The 21,522-nt window shown below is 35.5% G+C and overlaps 1 long non-coding RNA gene and 1 pseudogene across 6 annotated transcripts; one reads left to right on the top strand and one right to left on the bottom strand.

Annotated features, from left to right (window-relative positions):
• Nucleotides 1-6,172: 6,172 nt before the first annotated feature.
• Nucleotides 6,173-9,156, bottom strand: LOC125578431. 6 transcript variants are annotated; one of them, XR_007316535.1, is made up of 7 exons: nucleotides 8,712-9,156; nucleotides 8,015-8,595; nucleotides 7,300-7,861; nucleotides 7,148-7,198; nucleotides 7,014-7,077; nucleotides 6,492-6,567; nucleotides 6,173-6,386 (listed from the first exon to the last, which is right to left on the bottom strand). It is a non-coding gene; the product is annotated as an uncharacterized LOC125578431 (long non-coding RNA). The 6 variants fall into 6 exon arrangements; XR_007316533.1 differs by having other exon boundaries at nucleotides 7,300-7,411; nucleotides 7,510-8,595; nucleotides 8,712-9,153; XR_007316534.1 differs by having other exon boundaries at nucleotides 7,300-7,385; nucleotides 7,510-8,595; nucleotides 8,712-9,153.
• An 8,926-nt stretch (nucleotides 9,157-18,082) lies between these two features.
• On the top strand, nucleotides 18,083-18,897 carry LOC125578182 (annotated as a pseudogene).
• Nucleotides 18,898-21,522: the final 2,625 nt, after the last annotated feature.

Raw genomic sequence — 21,522 nt, 5'->3', positions numbered from 1 at the left:
TCTATGGTGAATACAAAGATGTATGGACAAATAAACTTTTTTTTTCCTTTTGGCACTAGATATGTTATTCATTAACTCTGACAGTTATGTCAGTCAAGTGCATGACTTTTCAAGTTATGGTCTCCCTATGCATACATGTATTTTTTTCCTAGTTACTCTGATATATCTATGTGTTAGCATCTAACGCAATATCTGTAACTGTCATGTTTCGTAATTTCTTTTGATGATATAGAACTCAGTTCATGGTTATTATTGTCAACTTGTAATTGAGATTAAGCGCTTAAGGTCACATCCAACGAAAAATACAAGACTAGTAAACAGAGATTATGCAAAATATAAAACTGTTTCGATTTTGATAAAACACTAAATACCTTAGAAGGAAGACGACACAGCGGTAGCTGGAGCAGCAGTGTTGGTGTCTGTGTCGGCATCCTTGGGATCTTTGGCTGGACTGGATTTGTCAATGGAGAAGCACAAGAGTCTGTCGAGGAAAGGCTTGAAACCTATCACTATTGCTAACCATTCAAAGCCAGCTCTGCAAGCCTGCGTGCAACCATTATAGTCGCCGGTTTCACTACCGAAAATTTTCTCATCCCTTGTGTGTGGACGAAATCAGTCGATGGTTTAAAGTTAAGTAATGTGCCACGGTTTTATCCTTCATGTTAACTAGAATGACCCTGTTTTGGGCTTATCGTTGGAGAAAGTAAGATTAAAGTCGCCTTCTAGTCTTTTTGTCCAAGGTTCATCTAAAATTTTAATCACTTAAAACTTCAATTCTATTAATGGTTTGAATTTCAGTTAGTTGAAAATATATTTTGAATAAATTTGTTTTTGAGAACAGAGCATTGATGATTTTAAACTTTTGAATGATGAAGCTTATGAAAGTTTTATGTCATGGTCTCTGTTTCAGTTACGATGTATAGTTAACTAAAAGCTAAATAGTCAAATCTACTAATTTCATGAATATAAGAATTCTTTAATCAAAAACAATTTTTTATATTAGTAAATTGATGTCTCTCAATATGCTCTTTAATTTCCTCCTCTATATAAATTGTTTTTATAGTTAAAATAATTTAGAAGAAACACAATTGGATTTCTTCTGACAAAAAATAAATAAACACTATTGGTTGTGTTTTTTTCTCTAGTCTTTACATCATAAATATTGTCATGTTAACATTCACTGTATATATTCAATTTATAAAAGCGGAAATTACATGTTTACCACTTTCATGGTACCACTTTTCATTTTTACCACCACTAATGAGACATTTTCAAAAATACCTTCTTCATTAAGTGGCAAAAGACTCTATGCCCTTATTATTTATATATATAATAAATTATTATTTAAATAAAAAAATAAAAAATAAATAAAAAATAAAAAAAATAAAAAAATAAAAAAAATAAAAAAAATAATTTTTTTATGTTTTCGAATTATACTTTTTCAAATTCGAACTTTTTTATAAAAAAAATTTTTGAATTTTTTTCGAATTTTTGAATTTTTTTTTTCAAATTTCTTTTTGAAAAACGAAAATTATGTTTGAAACTATTTTTTAAAATTTTTTATATATTTTTTAATTATTTATATATTTATTAGAATCATAAATTTCACATTCCAAAAACTCTACCCCACCCCTCAACTCTAAACCCTAAGTCTAGATTAGTTAACCCTAAGGGTATAATTGTATTTTACCCTTCATTAAAAGGGAGTGTAAAAGTGGTTAGTGTAAACATGAAAAGTGGTACCATGAATGTGGTATTTGTGGCAATTTCCCTTTATAAAACTTGAAAGTTTAAATCGTTTTTTTGTTTAGTTTTTTTGGTTGCTTTATATTTGTTCAATTCCTAGAAAGGACAAAATGAAGAATAACATACAAAATGTTTAGAATAAAAACTATTATAAACAACTAGATCATTTTCCGCGCTACGCGCGGATAATTGTTTTAAAAAATATTACAATTAGTTTTGTTGTGTGAATATTAAAGATTGCAGAATTATCATATGTAGATAAACTATGTATTATGTAGGATATAGTATATGAAAGGAGATATGGTCTGTGTTTTTTTGTTTGAATGTTGCATATAGATTTTAAAAATTTTGTAGTAAATTATTTTAAATAGTTTGCCAAAATTCCAAAACTTGAGTTAAGAATAAAAAACAGTCTGGATGATGTCGGAAGTTGCTCCTATATGTTTTTCCTCGATTGTTATCTTCTAAACTAAGGTGTAGATTGTGGGAACCGAAATTCGCACTGTCGATTTCCGTTTAAATAAGGAAACTAGGAAAACCCTAATTTCCCAGAGGACCCGGATATCTGCTAATTACCACACGTCAAGCAATCAGAACACGAGAATAACAACGACAAAGTATAATAAATCGAAAAAGAGAGCAAAGAAAATCTTATTCCGAATTTGCGTATGAGCGTTTACAACAAGGTATAAGCCTAGGCTCGAGAGCTGTCGGCGAGATTCCTAGTTCTAGTAACCCTAAGACGGCTAAACCTAATTGAGTCGCAGCTCGAAATAAAAAAAAACGGAAAATTGCCTAAATTGCTTTAAATGCTAAGTTTTCTCTGAAAAAGTTCTCTCCCCATGCTCCTCGCCTAGGACTTCTTATATACTAGCTCCAAGGTCGGTTTACGCTTTTACTCTTCTGCCCTTAAGCCGTCATAGCATAAAATGGAGATATTCTATTTTTCCCGATCTTCACAATTATCTTCAAAACTTCCATATTTATCCGCGGAAACTTGACATTTATCCTTCCTTGTGGGCCAAGCGTAAACCATGCTGTGGTTTACGGGCTTTTGGTTAGGAAATCGTAGGATGGGCCTCGAGTCGTGTTTTAGGTACCTTTGGGCCGTCTTCCGACTCGACACGTTTACTACGAATTTTCCGCGGTTTCTAATCCGCGAAGTTTGATCGATGAATTAGAATAGCGGAAGACATGGACTGAGCTTGCTACGGTCTCCGGGAGATAGCATTCGAAGGTTTGACGAGAATGCATGGATTGGTGTCGTATCTATGTTCGGAAGGGTTCAATCGCTACGCAGCGACCGAACTTTGGCTCGAGCCCGATCGCTACGTAGCGACCGAGCGGGACGAGCGCTCGGTCGCTACGTAGCGACCGAGCTTTGGCTTGAGCTCGGTCGCTACGTAGCGACCGAGCGGGACGAGCGCTCGGTCGCTACGTAGCGACCGAGCCTTGGCTTGAACTCGGGCGCTACGTAGCGACCGAGCGGGATGAGCTTGGCTGAGCTCGGTCGCTACGTAGCGACCGAGCCTTGGCTTGAACTCGGTCGCTACGTAGCGACCGAGCGGGATGAGCTTGGCTGAGCTCGGTCGCTACGTAGCGACCGAGCGCTCGTCCCGCTCGGTCGCTATGTAGCGACCGAGCTCGAGCCAAAGCTCGGTCGCTACGTAGCGACCGAGCGATCGTCCCGCTCGGTCGCTACGTAGCAACCGAGCGATCGTCCCGCTCGGTCGCTACGTAGCGACCGAGCTTGGCCGAGCTCAAGCCAAAGCTCGGTCGCTACGTAGCGACCGAGCGCTCGTTCCGCTCGGTCGCTACGAAGCGACCGGGCTCGAGCCAAAGTTCGGTCGCTGTGTAGCGATTGAACCTTTCCAAACATCGATACGACACCAATCCTTGCATTCTCGTCAAACCATCGAATGCTATCTCCCGAAGACCGTAGCAAGCTCAGTCCATGTTTCCCGCTATTCTAATTCATCGATCAAACTTCGCGGATTAGAAACCGCGGAAAATTCGTAGTAAACGTGTCGAGTCGGAAGACGGCCCAAAGGGACCTAAAACACGACTCGAGGCCCATCCTACGATTTCCTAACCAAAATCACAAGGAAGGATAAATGTCAAGTTTCCGCGGATAAATACGGAAGTTTTGAAGATAATTGTGAAGATCGGGAAAAATGGAATATCTCCATTTTTATGCTATGACGGCTTAAGGGCAGAAGAGTAAAAGCGTAAACCGACCTTGGAGCTAGTATATAAGGAGTCCTAGGCGAGGAGCATAAGGGAGAACTTTTTCAGAGAAAACTTAGCACTTAGAGCAATTTAGGCAATTTTCCGTTTTTGTTATTTCGAGCTGCGACTCAATTAGGTTTAGCCGTCTTAGGGTTACTAGAACTAGGAATCTCGCCGACAGCTCTCGAGCCCAGGCTTATACCTTGTTGTAAACGCTCATACGCAAATTCGGAATAAGATCTTCTTTGCTCTCTTTTTCGATTTCTAATACTTTATCGTTGTTATTGTCGTGTTCTGATTGCTTGACGTGTGGTAATTAGTAGATATCCGGGTCCTCTGGGAAATTAGGGTTTTCCTAGTTTCCTTATTTAAACGGAAATCGACAGTGTGAATTTCGGTTCCCACATACGTAGCGACCGAGCTTGGCCGAGCTCGGTCGCTAGCGCTCGGTCGCTACGTAGCGACCGAGCTTTGGCTCTAGCTCGGTCGCTATGTAGCGACCGAGCGTCCGTCTCGCTCGGTCGCTACATAGCGACCGAGTGGGTCGGACGTTCGATCGCTATGCAGTGGCCGATATCGGCCCGAACTTGGTTGCTACGTAGCGACCGGACGGCGTGTATGCGCAGTAATTACGCAACGACCGAGCCTGGTTTGTTTGGTTTGAATCTTCAAGGATACTTCTTCGTAAAAACTTCGTATTGGTTATATTTTACGAAAGTTGTATCCTTCTTTTTACTATCTCTTTCGGAAATACGATCTCCGAGAATTTTAGGGTGGTAATTCCGTCGTAACCGTTTTTGGCCCCAACATAGATGAGAGGTGTAGCTCTAAATCATGTATTAAGCGTCACTCTCTTTTTTTTCTTTGAAATCGTTGACGATTTTTATTGTCTTCTTAAAGTACAAATGTGTGGCCTATCATGAGAAAATAATTATCTTTCTTGTTAATAAGATTTTAATCAGTATGCATTAGACATTCAAGTTTGTATTTGTTTTTATCTTTATATATTGTGGGATAGTGTTTGTCACCGCAACAACTTTATATTTTTGATTATTTATGCTTTAGATCTCCGTCAACAGAGATGCTTGGTTGTTCTGTAATGTACATATTTTTAATATTTAAGAGTTATATATATATATATATATATAATTAGATAATTATTTTAAAGTAGATGGCATGCCTCTCCATTCATTTTTCACAAAAAAATATATTTAATTTAAACTAATTAAATATTTTATATGTAAATATATATTGTATTTTTACTAAATAAATTAAATTAAATTACACAATGAAGTTAGAAATATTGAAATTCAAGATTGATTGTTAGTATAAGAAGTAAATTTAGAATAGTAAGTGCTAAGCAATATATATATATATATATATAAAGTTAACTAAAGTTAGTTATGATTCAACTATTCTCTTATATTCAGAATATTTGAAGCTTTATCCATCTTTTTCCTTTTAATTTCTACACAACTATTTATTTGGACAATATACACATTTTCTCTCGATATGATATATTATAATTAAAACCAAAATATAGATATTATAATTTTTTGACTAAAGGCTTTCAAATTAAAACATAAACAAACGATTACATGAAAAGACGATAGGTCTTATAGTTGGGTAAATTTTTCATAGATATATACTATAATTGTTAACCGAGAAAATATGATATACACCAAAAAATTATTTCTCAAGCATAAACCCAAATCTCTTAAAAATTCAAAATATGTATTTTTCTTGTTTTCTTTCGTTCTTTATTTGCATCATGAAATAAATGAGTAAGTGTTTATTTTTTATCAATGCAATTATTCTTTTTAGAAGTTTATAAATAAAAACTTATTTTTTGTTCTGATTTTAAAAATGTTAGATGTAATAATTATTCTTCAATAATGCTTTAATATATATAATCTTAAAGCTTGTTGATAAATCAAAATGGAACTGTTACAAATGTTGAAAACAAACTCCATTTTCACATTTTTAATGATGTTCTAATATCGTTTCAAGCGAAGCCATGATTCATCATTTGTTGCAAGATTGAAAACGCCAGTAAATGAAGCTTTGAAAACGCCAGTAAAAGAAGCTTTGTATTCGTTGTGATTGTGACCAATATTCTCATGTGTACTGTTTCTTGTAATATTTGAATGGTTTTTGGTAGAAGATAGCGGAAAATTATTTATAGGCAAGCAAAACCTGAAGTAGAGTATCTTAGTATATTAAAAGTTAACTCCTTTACAACTAAGAATAATAGTTTGTCACATGGTTTTCTAAAATCAGAGCATTCCTTTTCTTAATTTGGTTCTTTTTCTGTTGCATTATCTTCCAACCTCCCCACCCTTACAATGTCTACCACCATAACTCTTCCCTCAGTTGAGAAACCGGGTACAATAGAACAGCCTCAGGAAGCTCTACATAATGTGTTTATATCAAAAAAAAAAAGAGAGTCTCAAATAGGAATCAAAGAAGTTAATTTGCATAGTTAGTCTTGGAAAACATAGACTCATTTTACTTACATAAGCCGAAGCCTGGCTAAGTTTGCAAAGATCATATTGCTGTTCAAGAATTCCAGCTCTGGCCTACTCTATTCTTCTACAAATTCAAGAAAAGCACAAACAAAATAGCAGTAAAAAAGAGAAACAAAACACATGGAAACGCAAGAATTTTAAGATCATAAATTGGGTCTTAGAACATAGTAAACGGCCTTTGTAATATATGTGGCAGTGGCACCATTGTGCTTCATATTTAAAAATACTTCGAAGAAGTAATCTTCAATCTTTTCAAGTTGATTCAGGTCAAGCAGTAACTAAAGCATCCATCATGGCAGCCATCTTAAGGGAAGTATTTTTTTTGCAACCAATAAGCATGCAAAAATCATGATAGCAGATAGCTTGAAACACCATGATTCTTTTCGACAATAGCTTGTTCCAAGTATCTCTCAGTTGGTGTGAAAAGGGTTTCGTCTATTATTCGGCAGAGGAATCTATACCTAACATAAGTGTTAGGATTTCGCTACTAAGGCAATACGGACAACGAACCTCAGCTCTTGGAGACAATTCCTTCAAGATCAAGTAGAGTATTCTCCCAAACCATTGTCTTAGACTGGAACATATAAACGTTCATTAGGGTTTCAGATGAATGAAACTGGAATGCATGTAACCATAAAAACAACCTTGGTGAATGACTCCCCTTGGTTAAGTAAATAGAGAAGTTTCTTGATGACCTACCAAATTTCATTTGGAAACATCTAGTAAGCTGCCACAGAAAGAAAGAGAAAATAACAACAACAACAAAGAATACACAATAGTAAGCTTTAGTGTTTACCTGGAGCACCTTGTAGTGTCAAGTATGATTCGCTGCAGTTTCCAAGATGGCCTCCAGTCGCCATGTTCATCTCCCCATTTTTTTGGCTGTGAAGATATGATGTCGTTGGAATCTATAGTTAATCGACAGTAGAATAAGGCCACGAATTTAGGTATTTAAATGCATGCCGGTAAAAACAGTTAGTTAGCAAAGAAAGGAATTTAAAAATACCATGTAAATGTGAGGTTGATTAAACCCACCCATTGGAAAAAAAAATTAAGCAAGACACATAATCATCAGAACTTCAGTTTCAAAAAAAAAAGAATTTAAAAGAGGCAAGACGTTAGAACACTCACTGAGTTCTGTCCAACAAATGAACTCTGAAGGGCATCAAAAGCTGCAGTGAAAATAAATAAAAACAAAACAATGTATGTACAATTGAAAAGAAACAGCCAAAGTTTCACGGCACATATACTCGAGGGGATGAATCAGTTTTCTCCGCTTGTGACTCTGTTGAGTCCTCGATAGGATCCAAAATGACAACTTTCATCTTCTTCTTGTTGGTTGGGTCAAGGGGTGCGAGCTAACAATGAGAAAACAATTAAAACCACAAAATCAGACAAAGCATAAAAATGACGGCCTAGAAGTGCCTACAACTACACCATACTACACTTGCTCCCTCTGCAAGTGGTAAGGCGCAGTTCACCCCATATCGAACAGAGGAAGATCTTGACACCTGAGATTCCGTAACGAGTAGATACGTCGTCAGCTCGTGCCATAAGGTGTTGGGTTAAGTCCATTGTCTAACTTGAGCTATGTCGAAATAATTAAGATGTAAAGGACCTCTTACATAGCAATAACAGAACAAAACTTAAGAACTGGAAGGAAAGTGAAACAGAAACCCAATCTATGGGATGAACGATTGATGCACTATTTGCCATGTGTAGCATGTTTGGCTTCCTGTGCTTCGTGACTGTTACTTGAGCCGCCATTTCCCTCATCAGCAAGGTCTCGACATCCTTTGGAAGATACATACAAAAACATTTGCGGAGAGAAGGGGCAATTCAGCAGTTGCAGCAAATGTGGTTTAATCTGTGGGATTGTCCGAGGTGGTAGAAAGAGACAACTTTTGTAACAGTTATAGACAAAAAAAAGACACATCCTGCGTTCGGCAACGACCAGGTGATATATGTAGTTAGGCATGTTGATTTGAGTTGCATATCTACAGCTCAAGTTCTACCTTGGCGGATCCTTTGTCTCAGACTTAGTTACCTCTTCCTCATTCACCAGCTTAGCAATCTCTGAGTTACAATCCAACTTGCAACAATAAGAAAAATAAATATGATCAAGAGTGTCACTGAAGATTCATTTGGCATCTTACCAAATACAGAGCAACAAGAGAGAGAATGAAAACATAGCTCCAAATCACTCACTAGTTCATCTAGTCGATTGTGGTTGCGAAGAAATTCTGAAGGCTGTAATTAGCTCCTGTTTTGAGTTGAGGCTCGTATCGTGGAGCACGATTAGATGAGAGAACACATACCGATGAGGGCAACTTGAGACTTCCCGGAAGCATGAGCAGATATCATGGATGTCGATCAATGTTGTCGTATGGAGGATGTAGACTATGGTTCGAAGTGAACTGATACAAAAGGATTTATATATGTGAAGAAACAAAGGGAGGTGGAAGGATGCATCTAATTAAGATGGTATTGAAGAATGTTATAGAATGAATGGGAGTGAATGATGATGATTAATTTAAGAGAAACAACGATTTGCAGTCGAATTGATTCCGATGAATTGGAAGAGTCGAAGACGACCTTGCTCTTTAACGATCGGCCAATTGAAATAGATGAGCAGCCCACAGAAGTTGACCCATTATTAATTTGTTATCGATTAATAGAGGGTGTGACATGGCAGATTAAATCTTTTTGATTGGGTGATTTTTTTAATCGATGTGGACACTCTAGTTGATGACTATTATTAACTTTTAGTATTGTAGGACACCACATGAATGGATATGTAAATGATCCAATTCTTTGAAGTCTTTAATCAATTTGATATTCAATAAAAAAGAATCGGACATGTAAAACATTATTAGCATTAAAGTCTTTGGTAATGGAAAAGATAAATTCAAACTTTTTCGCAATTGTCTAAAATAACTAATACTAAATTTGTAATTTCAAAACTTTTACTTTACATAAATTCAATATATCACATTTGTTATTTTCTCCAAATTTCAGAAAATTCTAATCCAACTTTCCTTGCTATTTAGTTATATATTAGTCAAACCTACCAATTCTAGCAATAAGGCTCCACAGAAAAATCACAACAACAAAAACGGACACTCTTTGTACAGTAACAATTCTAATTAATATGAAGACTATCTATATTGCTAACCATCCAACGGCAGCGCTGTGTTGTTGTCGATGGTTTAAAGTTAAGTAATGTGCCAGGTTTTATCTTTCATGTTATTAGAATGGCATGGTCTCTCTTTCTCTTGATGATTTAAAATCTAATTATATTCCTGGTTTTGAGATCAGGTTACTCTGTTTTGATTTATGTGAGACAATGACAATCTAGACAGATTTTAGATATTGAAAAATTATAATCCTCCTAGTATATGTTCATGTGTTGCGATTTTATCTATGTTTTGATGATTTAAGCTTTTGTTTCTGTGTTGCGATCTTGTCTATGTTTTGATGATTTAATTTATGATTTTGTTCTTGTGTTTGAAAAATGATGCGCTATCTGTCTCTAATAACCAACACTGATCTCTCTTGTAGAATGCTTTGATTGATGCAAGGATCATCCAGCTGTTCCCTCAGGTCGTTGCAAGAGTCCTCGCGCGGCTGTTCCTGCTTCACCTAGAGAAGAACTCTGGGAGTCAACTATATTCTTTTTGGTAAGTTGATATGTTTCAGGTTTTCTAATGATTGACCATTTAATGCGTTATTTATTGTCTGTTAGAGTTATTGTTTTTGATTGACTCTATCTGGTATACCATTTAGTGCGTTAGAGTTTTATTGTAGGTTTAAATTATTCGTTTTTTAATGATTTGACTCTTATCTGGTACCGTTATTTTATGCGTTAGAGTGTTATTGTCGGTTTTCTAATGATTTGACACTTCTTTGGTACTGTTACAACACATGAGGATGACTCCATCTTTCTTTTCATGAAGGCCAAGGTCACTCCTCTCACTCCAGCGCAGCAACGTCCCCTTGTCTCCAACCACCTCTGCCTTCCTTCATCTGACTTAGTCAAGCCCATCCCTTCTACTTGATAATACTTTGACTTCCTGCTTTGTCAAAATCTTGTCTAACCTCTTTTAATCTAAAACTTAGATTGGATTTAAAACTTTGTTACAGTTTTTTATTTAATATTGAAATCCTTGAATTTTTTTTGTCTAACATTTTACACACTGCACTTTAAAATATCACTTGAATTCACCTTTTTAATAAAATTAATGAAATCTTACTAAAACTTAAGAAAAGGTATATTAATAAAAACAAAAATTAATTTTGTAATTGTTGATTATGATATTATTAGTTAAGAAGATTTGATTATTATGATAATCTATACTATATAAAAGTTGAGGCTATAAGCTATTGAGAGCGTCCACATTGGATTTAAAACGATCAATCGTATTTTGACATATCATTATATTAGTTTATTGTTTATAGAAAATATAATATTAAAAAAAAATTAATATTCCATATATAACTTAAGCTAAATAAATAAATATTAACATTTTACAACTTGCTTAAAAATATTAACTATTATAATAAATTGAAAAAATAAAAGCAGAATATTAATATTAACAAAAAAAAATATGTCTTCTTAGGTATAATCAATCAAAATATGACACTTCATCAACTTAATTTATTATTTCTTAAAATGTTAATACTTCAAAAAATATTTAAAAAGAAAAATAAATTAACTTAAACTAACAAAATAAATTTAAATATGAGTCCTTACTTAAAAGTGGTAATTTTAAATCAAAATGGAAAATCAAAAAAATTATAGTAATATTAATCAAAAAACATTATAGTAAAATGGAAAATCACAATAATATTTATACGTAAAAATCTTATTATATAAAGTTTGGTTCTTCAAATTTGCTAATTAACATGATCACGATACATGACAATTATATATTTAAGATTGTGACATGTGTTAATTTATCCCATAATTAAAAATATATATAGTAAGATATTAACAAAAACAAATTTTATTAAAAATTAATTATAAATATTATTTAATAATAATTTTCCTTTTCTAAAATCCTAATCAAAACATAATTGCAAAAGATTATTTGATAATAATTTTCCTTCTAATATTGTGATATGTGTTTAAATATATTAAAAATATATATACTAAGATATTAACAAAAACAAATTTTATTAAAAAGTGATTAGAAATATTATTAATAGTAATTTTCCTTTTTTAAATCCTAATCAAAAGATTATTTGATTATAATTTTCCTTCTAATTTTGTTACATCTGTCTAAATATAATGATTAAAAAAATATATATATATATAATAAGATGATAAAAACTAATTTTGAAAAAACTACTTTTAAAAATTATTTAATCGTAAACAATTTTAAAAAATATTTAGCAGTAATTTTTAAAAAACTTTTTCTTTTTCAAAATCTTAAATTATTTAATATAATTTTCTTTTTCTAAAATTTTAATGAAAATATAATTATAAAATATTATATTGTGCTTGGTTCTTTAAAATTAATAATTAACATGATTGTGACACATGTTAGTTATATATTTAAAAATGTGACATGTGTTCAAGTATCTCATAATCAATATATATGCTAAAATAATAAAAAACGATTTTCTTAAAAAATAATTATAAATATTAATTAATAGTCTTATTATTTTTATTATTATTATCTTATTATATAAAGCTTGGTTCTTCAAACTTGATAATTAACATGATTGTGACACATGTCAGTTATATATTTAAAAATGTGATGTGTTAAACTATCTCATAATCAAAAAAAAATATATATATATATATATATATATATATATTAAAATAATAAAATCAATTTGCTTAAAATTAATTATAAATATTATTTAGTATTCTTATTATTATATTATTATTTTTTTGTTAAAAAAATATAAACCAAAAGTAGTTTCAAATATTTCACCTGACATGATTGTGATATGTGTCAATTAAATAAATTAGATTGTGAAAGTGTCAATAGAAACTGTCATTATGTGAAAATAACTTATTATTTTCTTAAAATCCTAAACAAAAGAGATTTCTAAAAAAAAAAATTTCGAATCTTATCCAATTAAGATATTTGTTTTTGAAAATCCTGACCAAAGAGAATTGTAAAATCCTGAAAATTTTTATTTTAGAATTGTCGAGGAATGGGAAGTAAGTGGACCATAAGTTATTTGAAAGAGATAAGACACAAACATAAACCGGATTTTTTATTTTTAGCAGAAACAAAACAAGATTTAGAGTTTGTTCAAAACTTTCAATCACATATTGGTTATGATAATCTGGTCACAGTGGACCCCGTGGGGCGAAGTGGAGGATTGGCACTTTTTTACAATAATGAATATCAGGTCAAGGTATTATATTCTAGTAACCGAATGATTGATGTGGAGGCGGAGGCTCTTGGAAAAACGGTTTATCTTACTTTTGTATATGGGGACCCAGTACAAAAGATGAGGGAACATGTGTGGGAACGTCAAACTAGATATGGACTATCACGATCTGAACCCTGGTTCATCATTGGTGACCTTAATGAAATTACAGGTAACCATGAAAAAGATGGAGGATCTTTGAGGAATGCGGATTCGTTTGTTCCTTTTAATAATATGATAAGAAATAGTGGTTTACTCGAATTTCCGGCTCGGGGAAACAAAATGTCATGGCAAGGAAGAAGAGGAAAAGGGAAAGGGGCAGTGATGGTTCGATGTCGATTAGATCGTGCCTTAGCAAATGAAGAGTGGCATACTCTATTTCCATGTTCCTTTACAGAGTATCTAAGAATGGTGGCTTCCGATCATCGGCCGGTGGTGGCTTATTTAGAAGATAAAATTACCAAGAGAAAAGGACAATTTCGGTTCGATAAGAGATGGATTGGTCAAGCAGGACTTATGGATTCAATTGCTATGGGCTGGCTAGATCATAGCAACGGGAGAGAAGAAGGGAGATCTGAGAGTATTGTGGCTAAAATTAGTAATTGTCGTCATGAAATTGCTAAATGGCGGAAAAATAATCCACCTTATGGAAAAAAAAAATAAGTGATCTACAACAAGCACTTGAAGAGGTACAAACAGATAATACAAGATCGCAGGAGGATATTCTCGAGGTGTCTAGGAAATTACAAGATGCATATAAGGATGAAGAAGAATATTGGCATCAGAAAAGTAGGAACATGTGGTATTCTTCTGGGGATCTTAACACGAAATTTTATCATGCTTTAACCAAGCAACGAAGGGTTCGTAACAGAATTGTTGGACTACATGATGCTGCGGGAAATTGGATTACAGAGGATAATGGTGTGGAAAAAGTGGCAATCGACTATTTTGAAAATCTATTTAGTACCACTTCTCCATCAGATTTTGATGGTTTTCTGACAGAGGTTACACCGGGTATCACTCCTCAGATGAATCAACGTTTGCTGAGGCTAGCGACGGAGGAGGAGGTCAAAGAGGCTTTGTTTATGATGCATCCTGAGAAGGCGCCAGGACCGGATGGCATGACTGCTCTTTTTTTCCAACACTCCTGGCATATTATTAAGAATGATTTGGTAGAGATGGTGAATAATTTTTTGGTTTCTGGAGAAATGGACGCAAGGTTAAATATCACTAATATTTGTATGATTCCAAAAACGGAGAGACCTACAAGGATGACGGAATTGCGGCCAATTAGCCTTTGTAACGTGGGATATAAGATTATTTCTAAGGTTTTGTGCCAGCGATTGAAAATATATCTTCCCTCACTCATATCTGAAACCCAATCGGCATTTGTGGCAGGAAGGTTGATTTCTGATAATATTCTTATCGCCCAGGAAATGTTTCACGGATTGCGAACAAATAAAGCTTGTCAAGGAAAGTATATGGCAATTAAGACGGATATGAGCAAAGCGTACGATAGAGTGGAATGGGACTTTATTAAGGCCCTACTACAGAAAATGGGTTTCGATCTCCATTGGATCAAATTGATGATGGAATGTATATCATCGGTTCAATATCGGGTACTTATAAATGGTCAACCGCGGGGCCTCATTGTTCCACATAGGGGCTTACGGCAAGGGGATCCTTTATCGCCTTATTTATTTATTCTCTGCACTGAGGCCTTAATTGCAAATATAAAAAAGGCGGAGAGGGGACAACAACTAACGGGAATGAAGGTTGCTAGAGCTTGTCCGTCGATATCTCATTTGCTTTTTGCGGATGATAGCCTCTTTTTTTGTAGAGCGCAAAAAGAAGAATGTCAAACTATTCTTAGGATTTTAAAGGAGTATGAGGCAGTTTCAGGACAACTAATAAATTTTGAAAAGTCCTCAATTCAATTTGGACATAAGATTGAAGAATCCGTAAGACAGGAATTAAGAGATATTTTGGGCATTCAGAATCTTGGAGGGATGGGATCTTACCTTGGTCTCCCAGAAAACCTGGGGGGCTCAAAGATTCAAGTTTTTAGCTTTGTTCAGGATCGATTAAATAGTAGGGTCAATGGATGGACTTTCAGGTTCTTTACAAAAGGAGGAAAGGAAGTGATCATTAAATCAGTGATTACAGCATTACCAAATCATACGATGTCGTGCTATCGTTTACCTAAAGCAACCGTGAAAAAATTGACGAGTGTTGTATCACAATTCTGGTGGAGTCCAGGGGGAAGTATAAGAGGTATGCATTGGAAATCATGGGATAAAGTATGTATAGATAAGGATGAAGGAGGGTTGGGGTTTAAGGATATCACGGATTTCAATACAGCAATGCTTGGTAAACAGTTATGGCGTCTAATAGAGAAGCCAAATACTTTATTCGTTCGAGTTTTTAAGGGTCGGTATTTCAGGAATGGGTCACCTCTGGAACCGATTCGTTCATATTCTCCGTCATATGGCTGGCGGAGTATCGTCTCTGCTAGATCTCTGGTAAGCAAAGGACTAATCAAAAGGGTGGGATCAGGTTCTTCCATATCTGTATGGAATGATCTCTGGCTCCCAACCACTCGCCCGAGACCAGCTAACAAAAATCAACACAATTTATATCCGGACCTCACAGTGGAGTCTCTCATTGACTCCTCATCACGTACTTGGAACTCACAGGCAATTCGATTTTTGGTGGATCCACAGGATGCAAAAATTATAGAAAGCATTCCTTTGAGCAGGACTCGGAGGGTAGATACTGATGGATGGCACTTCACCAAAAACGGGAAATACACGGTCAAATCAGGATATCAGGTAGAACGGATCTATCCAGACAGAGAGAAACCACCTTTACTTATTGGTCCCACAGTGGATGTTCTGAAAGCCTTCTGCTGGAAAATACGGTGTCCACCAAAGTTAAAACATTTTCTTTGGCAATTGCTGACAGGATGTATAGCAGTGAAGAAGAATTTACAATCAAGGGGAATTCAAGGGGATATTTGTTGTGCAAGATGTGGAGCCCAGGAGGAATCGATAAACCATGTCTTTTTCGAATGTCCTCCAGCACTTCAGGTTTGGGCTCTTTCGAAGATTCCATCAAATCCAGATATTTTTCCAACAGGTTCTCTTTTCACAAATATGGATCATCTTTTCTGGAGAGTACTTCCGCAGTTGGAAGATCATCAGTTTGTATGGATACTATGGTACATCTGGAAAGCTAGGAATAATAAAGTTTTCAGTAATTTGGATATGGATCCCATGGACACACTCAAATTAGCGGAAACAGAATCTACATTGTGGGCTGAGGCACAAATAGTGAATAAACAAAGGACAACACCACAAATAGGAAATATGATTTTGCCGTCAATTCCAGGAAGATGGTGTTTCACAGATGGGTCATGGAAAGAGGGGGATATGTATTCAGGACAAGGCTGGCTTAGTACCTTAAAAGGTTTTGATGGTTTGTTGGGGGCGAGGAATGTTAGGGCCAGTCTTTCTCCTCTTCATGCGGAGATGGAAGCGCTCCTTTGGGCTATGGAATGTATGAGGAATTTACGTCAGTTTCAGGTTACGTTTGCAACTGACTGCTCTCAATTGGTGAAGATGGTTTCGGAACCCGAGGAGTGGCCAGCATTTGCAAATTATTTGGAAGATGTCAAGACCCTGAAAGAGATGTTCACCCGATCAGAGATCATCTATATACCAAGGACGCAAAATACAATGGCGGATAGACTAGCACGCAGTGTTAGACAGCAGCCGTCTTTTGTCGTTCACATGGATGCAGCTCACCCAGTTTGGTTTACAGAGTCAGTTTGAGTCTGTAAAAGTTGATGACAAAAAAAAAATACTAATTTTTATTTTTAAAATTAGTGATAAACATGATAGTGACAATTATTTAATTAGCAAGAAAAATTGTAAAAAATTTAGTGATATTGAAAAAACGAATTTTGAAAATGAATACTTTTTAAAAAGTTAATATTAACTGGAAATAATTATTTGATATATATATATTTTTCTAAATCCTAGACAAAATATAATTGTAAAAGATTGTGTAATATTAATTTCCTTTTCTAAAATCCTAAAAAATTGTAACTGAATATTTGATAGTTGTTATCATTTTGTATAGAACAAATCCTAAAAAGAAAAGAAATTTGTATCATATTTTTAAGTTCTAACCAAAAGAGAATTGTAGAAAATTATTTGATAATGTGTTTAAGGGAGTATTTGATGATGAACATGATACTAAAAATTATTTAATTAACAAAAGAAGTTTAAAATTAGTATTGATACGAATTGTAAAATTAGTAATTTCCAAATTATTTATTAATAACTAAAAATAATTTTTTGATAAAAAAATATTTTTTTTCTGAAATTCTAAAGAAAAAATAATTGTAATAGGTTCTATGACAAAAATTTTCCTTTTCTAAAATCTTAAAAACAATTGTAAAAGAGTATTCTAATATATTTTTTTATTTTTTTTTATTTTTTTATTGTAAATGAAAAGGAGCTTTATAAGATAGAATGTTTTTCTTTTTTAAAAAATACTAGGAAAATATAATTTAAAAGACTTATTTAATAAAATATTAAATTAGTACATAAGAACATGTATAATGTTGTCGTTGACTCGATTGGTACATTTGAAGTTTATTTTTTTCTACTTTTCATTCAGTTTCTTATTTCTTGTTATATTCAGTTTATGTTTAGGTATATTATTTTTTCTAATCCTAAGTACAAATTTTATAACAATTCATCTATGCACCATGATTATAAAATACAAATTTTATAACAATTCATCTATGCACCATGATTATAAAATACAAATATTAACTTGAACTTATGTGTGAAAACAAGTTTTTATTATAAAATAAATCTCAAACAACATATACAAACTATAATAAAAATAATTAATTATTTTATGGTCTAATTATATTAAAATATCAAACAAAACCCGTTGCAACGCAGCGGGCTCATATCTTGTAGAAAATAAAGTAAACTAACAAAAGAAAAAACCTATTAAAATTAATTAACTTAATATGTATAATTATAAAAATGTCAATATCTCAAAAATAATGCTTCAAAATAAAATGAAAATCAACATAACAAAAAGGTATATTATACATAGATTTCTTCCCCCAACACTCTGGAACCTTACATGTTTATCAAGACTAAGTTATGCCACAGACCCTAAGATTGAACGTGAGCATGATTAGTCTTTAGCAACACGCAAAGGGTATTCTCGCTCACAATAGCAGGGCTCGATTTTTCTGTTCCAACACAAACGTAAACCCAAGTGGTTTCCCCAAGTTCAACCCTTCGTTGGCTTTATATCAGAAAGCAGAGATCAGTCTGGTGTTTGAGCAGTGGCGACAACAAGTGAACCAAGTTGAACCCTTCGTTGGTGAGAGTAATCTTCGAGAAGCTCCGCGACACCAAGCGGTTTAACCAAGCCCTAGAGGTATCAAAAGTGTATGGTTGAACGAGAGATATGCAGTCTCTTACCTGAAGACTACACAGATCGGTTTCATCTGGTTGAGAACGTGTTAGGTTTTAGAAGAAGCAGACAATTTCTTGGAGAGCATCCCTGAGAATTTGACAGGTGAGTCTATGTACACCGCTTTACTAAACAGTTAAGCAAAGAATACTCTTGATAGAGCAGAAGCTGCTTTCAAGAAGATGAGAGAGCTAGGTTTTCTCTTGAAACCTTTTCACCGTACAGCTCCATGACGTCTCTATACAGCTCTGTTGGGAACCGAGGTAAGGTCGATGAGATCTTGAGAGAGATGAAGGAAAACAATGTTAAGCTCGATAGCCTCACCGTGAACAACGTTTTGCGAGTGTACGCTGCTGAATCTGACGTGCGGTCAATGAAAAAGCTTCTGGCTGGTTGTGAAACGATCGCAACGCTTCAGGTGTTCACAGCTCTTGACATGGCAAAGGCTTATCTGAGAGTTGGTTCCAAGAGAGAAGCGAGAGAGCATCGGAAGTGAGGGATCACAAGTCGTATAAAGAGCTCATGAGGCTATACGGTGAAGAAGGAAAGAGTGAAGATGCTTACCGTATATGGAATCTATACAAGAAGACATGAAAGCTTGACAGTGAAGGATTTAGAGGTCTCTCTTGACTCTTGATGTCCGAGTCTCAACTATGTATTAGTCTATCTTCCTCAAAGACTCCAGCTGGTACAGAAGGTTTCGCAATGGCTTCTGGGCCGATTGAGAAACATGTTGACAGGCCCGCTAAGCCCACTGAAGTTTCGATACTAGCCGTTGATACAGTTCTGAGTAAAAGGAAGAACTTGAGTTCTTGTCATCTTGTGTGTACGGAGAAGCCAGCTCAGAGGAGATCAGAGCATCCTATCCTTACCGTGAACAGATTCCAGCTACTTGATGCTGGCGTATGCTAACTTAAGCTTTAGGTTAAGATGTACCCTTGTGCCTCCTCATATATATAAGAGGCTAGCGATGTATTAGGGTTTCTTGAGTTGAATGAAATACCAAAGTTACAGTTTCATCTTCTTCCATTCTTGTGCGTTTCACATGGTATCAGAGCTCAGTTAGTAGATCCATGGCTGAAACTCAAGAATCTCTTTCGACTCTCAGTATTACACAATGTGTTACTCTGAAACTATCTTCTACAAATTATCTCTTGTGGAAAACTCAGTTCGAGTCATTCCTTTGTAGCCAGTCTCTTCTCGGGTTCATTAACGGGTCCTCTCCTCGACCATCACCAACGGTGTCTGTCAGAAACGGTGATGAAGTTACAGAGGAAGCAAACCCTGAGTTTGTCAAATGGCTCCGCAAAGACCAACTGGTTATGGCTTGGCTCTTTGGTTCTCTTACGGAAGAAGCTCTCGGTCTGTTTATGGGCTTCAGTCAGCTCAGGAAGTGTGGTTCAGTCTTGGGAAGAAGTACAATCGGGTGTCTGCTACGCGCAAGCTCGACCTTCAGAGGAAACTCCAAGATGAAGAAAAATCAGAGATCTATGGCAGAGTATCTTGGTGAAGTTAAGCGTGTTTGTGATCAACTAGACTCTATAGGATGTCCTGTCTCAGATCCAGAGAAGATTTATGCTGGGTTAAGTGGTCTTGGTAAAGAATATGAGTCCATTTGTACTGTTATTGAACACTCAATGGACTCAGTTCCTGAAATGTGCTATGAAGATGCAGTTTTTAAGTTGGTGAACTTTGATGAAAAGCTCAAAACTTTCAACCAAGCACCAGAAGTCTCTCCTCATGTGGCATTCAATACATACAGAGGGTACTCTCACAGAGGTCGTGGCTATTACAACAACCGTGGTAACCGTGGGAGAGGCTTCTCACACAACGGTGGTGCTGGATCATACTCTACTCGCGGTCGTGGCTTCCATCAACAGTTTACAGGCACTAGCTCCAACTCACGCCCTCAGTGTCAGATTTGTGGACGTTTTGGTCACACTGCTCCTCGGTGTTACAATCGCTTTGATCAGCACTATCAGTCTCCTGAGACTCTTCATACAGCTCTCACGTCTGTCAAGTTGTCTGATCAACAACAGCAAAGTGGTCAGGAATGGTATCCAGACTCTGGCGCCTCTGCACACATTACAAACAATGGATCACAACTGCAATCTTCGGAGCCTTATCTCGGTGATGATCAGGTGATAGTGGGAAATGGAGACTTCCTCCCAATCACTCATGTTGGTTCTGTGAATCTGCAAACTCCAACAGGTATTTTGCCTCTTCAAAATGTCTTAGTTTGTCCCGGTATAACAAAATCTTTGCTCTCTGTCTCGAAGCTCACTTCAGACTATCCTTGTGAGTTGACTTTTGATAATGAGTCTGTGTTTGTTAAGGACAAACTGACAAAGCAGGTTCTAACACAAGGCCACCGGGATAAGGATCTTTATGTGTTGAAGGATGCTCGGTTTCAAGCTTTCTATTCCAACAGGCAGCAAGCAACAAGTATGGGGATTTGGCATCACAGGCTAGGCCATCCTCATATGGACATTCTTCAACAACTCTCAAGAAATAAAGCCATTGTTTTCAATAAGTCCAGTGTGTCGTCTGTCTGTGAGTCTTGTCAGTTAGGGAAGAGTAGTAAGCTCCCCTTTATGTCTTCAGATTTTGTGTCGTCCGGTCCTCTACAACGAATTCATTGTGATTTGTGGGGACCAAGTCCAGTTGTGTCTACTCAAGGGTTCAAGTACTATGTTATTTTGATTGATAATCATACAAGATTTACTTGGTTCTATCCTCTGCGTCTTAAATCTGAATTCTTCTCAATATTTCAACGCTTTCAACAACTGGTCGAGACACAATTTCAGAGTAAAATCAGAGAGTTTCAGTGTGATGGAGGAGGTGAGTTCATCAGTAACCAGTTTTTGAGTCATCTTGCTGCGTCTGGAATCAAACAACTCATCTCATGTCCCCACACTCCACAGCACAATGGTCTTGCTGAGAGGAAACATCGTCATCTCACAGAGCTCGGCTTAACAATGATGTTTCATGGGAAGGTACCTCAACATCTTTGGGTTGAAGCGTTCTTCTCTGCAACGTTTCTGATAAACCTTCTTCCTTCTTCGGTGCTGCAAAACAACAAAAGCCCATATGAAATGATTCATCAAAAGCCGCCTACCTA

Source organism: Brassica napus, chromosome A9 (genome assembly GCF_020379485.1).
Source record: "Brassica napus cultivar Da-Ae chromosome A9, Da-Ae, whole genome shotgun sequence".
Classification (NCBI taxonomy): Eukaryota; Viridiplantae; Streptophyta; class Magnoliopsida; order Brassicales; family Brassicaceae; genus Brassica; species Brassica napus.
This window is presented reverse-complemented; position numbering and strand designations above follow the sequence as displayed.